We start from the raw sequence: 7,543 nt of genomic DNA, 5'->3' as shown, positions 1-7,543 counted from the left end.
AACTGAACTGTTCCTTGGACCAATTTCAAATATTACCTTTATAGTTTTACTTTAACAATGAATTAAAAATTAAGGTGTTACACTTTTAGCTTTAGCTGTATTGAGATAGGATCACAGCAGCTCCAGAGCTGCTAGTAGCTCCTTGGCTCATTTAATATATTGAACAAAGATATATATATATATATATATTTTTTTTTTGTTTCATTCTATTGTTTTGTGCCCTCATAAAAAAACTCCCACTGGTGCCACCCTGGTCATAAAACAAAAATAGTGCTATAAACAATATTCTTCACATTTTTGGAAACCCATACCTGCTATTTCGAATAATCTGGTCCAAGACACCTTCCTCTGGCAGCCCCAAAGCAGCATTAGAACCCCCTGCAGTTTGCCTATTGCCCTGGCTTTGAAGATGAAGATACCATCATACACCTGCTTCAACAAACCCACGGTCATCTGGACAAAGCCAGCAGCATTATGAGGATCATGTTATTTAATTTACCCAGTTCCTTTAACACAATTTAATCTGATTTGCTTTGTCAGAAACTCCAGATGACTCAGGTGGTGGCCTCAACAATGTCCTGGATCAAAGACTACCTGACAAACAGACCACAGTTTGTGAGACTGACGGGTTGTGAGTCTAACCAGGTAGTTAATGTCACGGTTTGTGTAGCGAAGGACCCCGGAATGCAGACGGACAGGCAGCATGACGGTAAGTAAAGGTTTAATCTTTAGAAAAACAAAAACTCACTCATAAGAGGAAGCAGGATCAAAACAATAAACAGGCAAGCAAGACAGTCATGGCATGATCCTTAACAACTGGCTGAAAACAGGGTGACATGATTCAAAATGTTTCCGCGAGGAATGAACTGAACAGATGTGTATATATGGAGCAAGAACCAGGTGAAACGACGAGACTGATTTGCTTAGTGCAGGTGAATCGAATAAAGTTAATTGACAACAGATAGGAGAGAACAAAACAACTAGAGCAAAACAGAAATTCAAGGATACAAACTAATAGCAACATAACTAGAAAAAACATGAAACTAAAGTATAACCAGTTTCAAAAAACTAACTTTACAAAACATGAAATAGAAGACAAAAACTAAAGCTTGACCAGGAAAATAATAAACAGAAGCATGATTCAAAACCTATCAAGAAATAATAATAAAAATCCCAAAACACCCACAAATCATGACAGTTAGTAGCACAGGAGCACCACAGGGGACTGTACTCTCACCCTTCCTTTTCACTGTGTACACCTCAGACTTCCAGTACAAGACAGACTCCTGTCATCTGAAGAAATACTCGATGATTCTGCAGTTGTGGGGGGGATCAGAGATGGACAAGAAGCTGAGTACAGGAAGGTGGTAGACCGCTTTGTGGCATGGTGTGGAAACAATCATCTCATCTTGAACGTGACTAAAACAAAGGAGATGATTGTAGATTTTAATTTATTTATTTCCATCATGGGAGAGGAAGTGGAGGTGGTGGAGGAGTATAAATACCTTGGTGTTCACCTGGATAACAGAATGGAGTGGAAATGCAACTGTGAAGCTGTCTACAAGAAGGGACAGAGCAGACTGTACTTCTTGAGGAAGCTTACGACCTTCAATGTTTGCAAGATGCCGCATATTTTCTATAAGTCTGTTTTGGAGAGTGTGATCTCTTCTGCCTTCATCTGCTGGGAGCATCAGTATCAGTAGCAGCATCACAACCAGGGACTTTAAAGAGACAGACTGCTACAGGAGGTCCTTCCTGCCCACAGCCAACTGCTGCTTTTTGTACGACAAACAATAGAAAAGAGCATTTCCCACTAAGGGAGCTAAAAAACAAGTTTAAACCAACAGCTCAGGTTTAAATTATGTAATATATGAAAGCTCAGTGCGGCTCTTTGACAAAACCCGTATAATATGAGCTACAACAACATTTAATTTCCCTTTGGGATTAATAAAGTATTTTTGAATTGAATTGAATTGGAGTTTGCATGTTCTCCCCGTGCATGCGTGGGTTCTCACCGGGTACTCCGGCTTCCTCCCACAGTCCAAAGACATGCCTGTTAGGTTAATTGGTAACTCTAAATTGCCCTTAGGTGTATGAATGAGTGTGTGTATGGTTGTTTGTGTGTTGCCCTGCGATGGACTGGCGACCTGTCCAGGGTGTACCCTGCCTCTCGCCCATAGACTGCTGGAGATAGGCACCAGCTCCCCCGCGACCCACTATGGAATAGGCGGTAGAAAATGACTGACTGACTGACTGATTATTGACATAGGAAAAAAATAAGTTTCACTTTAATACACTGTAGTCAGGTAATATGACATTTTAAAATACTATGACATTGTTAAAGGGATATCAATTTTTTACAGTGCATTATTTAGCACAAAGTGTTGACTTGAACAAAGTAGTGGCACAAAATGAGCTGCTTGATATATTTTACCATAGTTACCTCAAAGTCATGAGTGAAGCTGTGAAAAATATCCAGTTGTATCAGTCTCTAATTAGCAGACTGATTACTACACAATAGCTTGTTAGCGTTGTCTTCTAATTTTAGCAATGGTAGCCTAGAAAAATGCATGAGGTCCTCATTGTTCTGTACCAACATAGTGGTTTTCTAGAAATCATTACATTGCTCATTCACTTTATAACAAATCTTTGAAGATTTTGAGAGATTAGTTGTAGTCAAGATGTTTCATTGTGTCTAAATATGTCCACCATTCACGTCGATATTGAAAAAGCTGTAGAGCAAGTCTGAAACAGTGAGGATTTGCTCTTAAGAACACAAAATAAGCACCGTAAACGTCGATATTGAAAAACCTGTATCGCAAGCCTGAAAGAGTGAGGATTTGCTCCCGCGAACACAAAACGAGCACCGTAAGTGTTGATATTGTAAAAGCTGTATCGCAAGCCTGAAAGAGTGAGTTTATGCTTCTTAGAACACAAAACGAGCACCATTCGCGTCGATATTGAAACAGCTGTTTGGCAAGCCTGAAAGAGTGAGTTTCTGCTCCTTACAACACAAAACGAGCACCGTAAGCGTTGATATTGAAAAAGCTGTATCGCAAGCCTGAAAGAGTGAGGGTTTGCTCCCGTGAACACAAAACAAGCACCGTAAGCGTTGATATTGAAAAAGCTGTATCGCAAGCCTGAAAGAGTGAGAATTTGCTCCTAAGAACACAAAACTAGCACCGTTCGCGTCAATACTGAAAAAGTTGTTTCGCAAGCCTGAAAGAGTGAGGATTTGGTCTTAATAAAACAAAACTAGCACCGTTTGCGTCGATATTGAAAGAGCTGTAGCGCAGGCCTGAAATAGTGAGCATATGCTCCAGCGAACACAAAACGAGCACCGTAAGCATTGATATTGAAAAAGCTGTATGGCAAGCCTGAAAGAGTGAGGATTTGCTCCTAAGAACACAAAACTAGCACCGTTCGCGTCAACACTGAAAAAGTTGTTTCGCAAGTCTGAAAGAGTGAGGATTTGCTCCCGCGAACACAAATCGAGCACCGTAAGCGTTGATATTGAAAAAGCTGTATCACAAGCCTGAAAGAGTGAGTTTATGCTTCTTAGAACACAAAACGAGCACCATTCGCGTCGATATTGAAACAGCTGTTTGGCAAGCCTGAAAGAGTGAGTTTCTGCTCCTTACAACACAAAACGAGCACCGTAAGCGTTGATATTGAAAAAGCTGTATCGCAAGCCTGAAAGAGTGAGGATTTGCTCCCGTAAACACAAAACAAGCACCGTAAGCGTTGATATTGAAAAAGCTGTATCGCAAGCCTGAAAGAGTGAGAATTTGCTCCTAAGAACACAAAACTAGCACCGTTCGCGTCAATACTGAAAAAGTTGTTTCGCAAGCCTGAAAGAGTGAGGATTTGGTCTTAATAACACAAAACTAGCACCGTTTGCGTCGATATTGAAAGAGCTGTAGCGCAGGCCTGAAATAGTGAGCATATGCTCCAGCGAACACAAAACGAGCACCGTAAGCGTTGATATTGAAAAAGCTGTATGGCAAGCCTGAAAGAGTGAGGATTTGCTCCTAAGAACACAAAACTAGATCCGTTTGCGTCGATATTGAAAGAGCTATAGCGCAGGCCTGAAATAGTGAGCATATGCTCCAGCAAACACAAAACGAGCATCGTAGGCGTTGATATTGAAAAAGCTGTATGGCAAGCCTGAAAGAGTGAGGATTTGCTCATAAGAACACAAAACTAGCACCGTTCACGTTGATATTGAAACAGCTGTTTCGCAAGCCTGAAAGAGAAGGGATTTGCTCCCGCGAACACAAATTGAGCACCGTAAGTGTTGATATTGAAAAAGCTGTATCGCAAGCCTGAAAGAGTGAGTTTCTGCTCCTTACAACACAAAACGAGCACCGTTCGCGTCGATATTGAAAAAGCTGTTTCGCAAGCCTGAAAGAGTGAGTTTCTGCTCCTTACAACACAAAACGAGCACCGTAAGAGTCGATATTGAAAAAGCTGTATCGCAAGCCTGAAAGAGTGAATTTATGCTTTTTAGACAACAAAACGAGCACCGTTCGCATCGATATGGAAACAGCTGTTTCGCAAGCCTGAAAGAGTGAGTTTCTGTTCCTTACAACACAAAATGAGCACCGTTTGCGTCGATATTGAAAAAGCTGTTTTGCAAGCCTGAAAGAGTGAGGATTTGCTCCTGTGAACACAAAACGAGCACCGTTTGCGTCGATATTGAAATAGCTGTTTCGCAAGCCTGAAAGAATGATTTTTTGGTCTTTAGAACACAAAACGAGCACCGTTTGCGTCGATATTGAAAAAGTTGTTTCGCAAGCCTGAAAGAATGAGTTTTTGGTCCCGCGAAAACAAAACGAGTACCGTTTGCGTCGATATTGAAAAAGCTGTTTCGCAAGCATGAAAGAATGAGTTTTTAGTCCCGCGAACACAAAACGAGCACCGTTTGCGTCGATATTGAAAAAGCTGTTTCGCAAGCCTGAAAGAATGAGTTTTTGGTATTTAGAACACAAAACGAGCACCGTTTGCGTCGATATTGAAAAAGCTGTTTCGCAAGCCTGAAAGAATGAGTTTTTAGTCCAGCGAACACAAAACGAGCACCGTTAGTGTTGATATTGAAAAAGCAATATCGCACAGCTTAAAGAGGGAGGATGTGCTCCTAAGAACACAAAACGAGCACCGATCACGTCGATATTGAAAAAGCTGTATCACAAGCCTGAAAGAGTGAGGATTTGCTCCAGCAAACGCAGAACGAGCACCGTAAGCATCGATAAGCTGTATCGCAAGCCTGAAAGAGTGAGGATTAGCTCCTAAGAACACAAAACTAGCACCGTTTGCGTCGACGCATCGATATTCAAAAGCTGTTTCGCAAGCCTGAAATAGTGAGGATTTGCTCACGCAAACACAGAACGAGCACCGTCCGCGTCGATATTGAAAAAACTGTATGTATCGCAAGCCTGAAATAGTGAGGATTTGCTCCGGCGAACATGGAACGAGTACCGTTCGTGTTGAGGTTGAAAAAGCAGTATCGCAAGCCTGAAACAACGAGGATTTGCTCCCGCGAACACAGAACGAGCACCGTTCGTGTTGATATTGAAAAAGGTTTATCGCAAGACTGAAAGAGTGAGAATTTCCTCCGAAGAACACAAAACGTTCACCATTCGCTTCGATATTGAAAAAGCTGTCGCAACCCTGAAAGAGTGAGGATTTGCACCTAAGAATAAAAAACAAGCACAGTTCGCGTCGATATTGAAAAAGCTGTTTCGCAAGCCTGAAAGAATGAGTTTTTGGTCTTTAGAACACAAAACGAGCACCGTTTGCGTTGATATTGAAAAAGTTGTTTCGCAAGCCTGAAAGAATGAGTTTTTGGTCCCGCGAAAACAAAACGAGTACCGTTTGCGTCGATATTGAAAAAGCTGTTTCGCAAGCCTGAAAGAATGAGTTTTTAGTCCAGCGAACACAAAACGAGCACCGTTTGCATCGATATTGAAAAAGCTGTTTCGCAAGCCTGAAAGAATGAGTTTTTGGTATTTAGAACACAAAACGAGCACCGTTTGCGTCGATATTGAAAAAGCTGTTTCGCAAGCCTGAAAGAATGAGTTTTTAGTCCAGCGAACACAAAACGAGCACCGTTTGCGTCGATATTGAAAAAGCTGTTTCGCAAGCCTGAAAGAATGAGTTTTTGGTCCCGCGAACACAAAACGATCACCGTTTGCGTCGATATTGAAAAAGCTGTTTCGCAAGCCTGAAAGAATGAGTTTTTGGTCTTTAGAACACAAAACGAGCACCGTTTGCGTCGATATTGAAAAAGCTGTTTCGCAAGCCTGAAAGAATGAGTTTTTAGTCCAAAGAACACAAAACGAGCACCGTTTGCGTCGATATTGAAATAGCTGTTTCACAAGCCTGAAAGAATGAGTTTTTGGTCTTTAGAACACAAAACGAGCACCGTTTGCGTCGATATTGAAAAAGCTGTTTCGCAAGCCTGAAAGAATGAGTTTTTGGTCTTTAGAACACAAAACGAGCACTGTTTGCGTCGATATTGAAAAAGCTGTTTCGCAAGCCTGAAAGAATGAGTTTTTGGTCCCGCGAACACAAAACGATCACCGTTTGCGTCGATATTGAAAAAGCTGTTTCGCAAGCCTGAAAGAATGAGTTTTTGGTCTTTAGAACACAAAATGAGCACCGTTTGCGTGGATATTGAAAAAGCTGTTTCGCAAGCCTGAAAGAATGAGTTTTTGGTCTTTAGAACACAAAATGAGCACCGTTTGCGTGGATATTGAAAAAGCTGTTTCGCAAGCCTGAAAGAATGATTTTTTGGTCTTTAGAACACAAAACGAGCACCGTTTGCATCGATATTGAAAAGGTTGTTTCGCAAGCCTGAAAGAATGAGTTTTTGGTCTTTAGAACACAAATTGAGCACCGTTTGCGTCGATATTGAAAAAGCTGTTTCGCAAGCCTGAAAGAGTGAGAATTAGTTCCTAAAAACACAAAACGAGCACCGTTCTCATTTATATTGAAAAAGCTGTATCGCAAGCCTGAAAAAGTGAGGATTTGCTCCGGCGAACACACAACGAGCACCGTTAGTGTTGATATTGAAAAAGCAATATCGCACAGCTTAAAGAGGGAGGATGTGCTCCTAAGAACACAAAACGAGCACCGATCACGTCGATATTGAAAAAGCTGTATCACAAGCCTGAAAGAGTGAGGATTTGCTCCAGCAAACGCAGAACGAGCACCGTAAGCATCGATAAGCTGTATCGCAAGCCTGAAAGAGTGAGGATTAGCTCCTAAGAACACAAAACTAGCACCGTTTGCGTCGACGCATCGATATTCAAAAGCTGTTTCGCAAGCCTGAAATAGTGAGGATTTGCTCACGCAAACACAGAACGAGCACCGTCCGCGTCGATATTGAAAAAACTGTATGTATCGCAAGCCTGAAATAGTGAGGATTTGCTCCGGCGAACATGGAACGAGTACCGTTCGTGTTGAGGTTGAAAAAGCAGTATCGCAAGCCTGAAACAACGAGGATTTGCTCCCGCGAACACAGAACGAGCACCGTTCGTGT

Source organism: Girardinichthys multiradiatus, chromosome 1 (assembly GCF_021462225.1).
Source record: "Girardinichthys multiradiatus isolate DD_20200921_A chromosome 1, DD_fGirMul_XY1, whole genome shotgun sequence".
NCBI lineage: Eukaryota > Metazoa > Chordata > Actinopteri > Cyprinodontiformes > Goodeidae > Girardinichthys > Girardinichthys multiradiatus.
The sequence above is the reverse complement of the archived record's forward strand: the minus strand, read 5'-3'. Positions refer to the sequence as shown.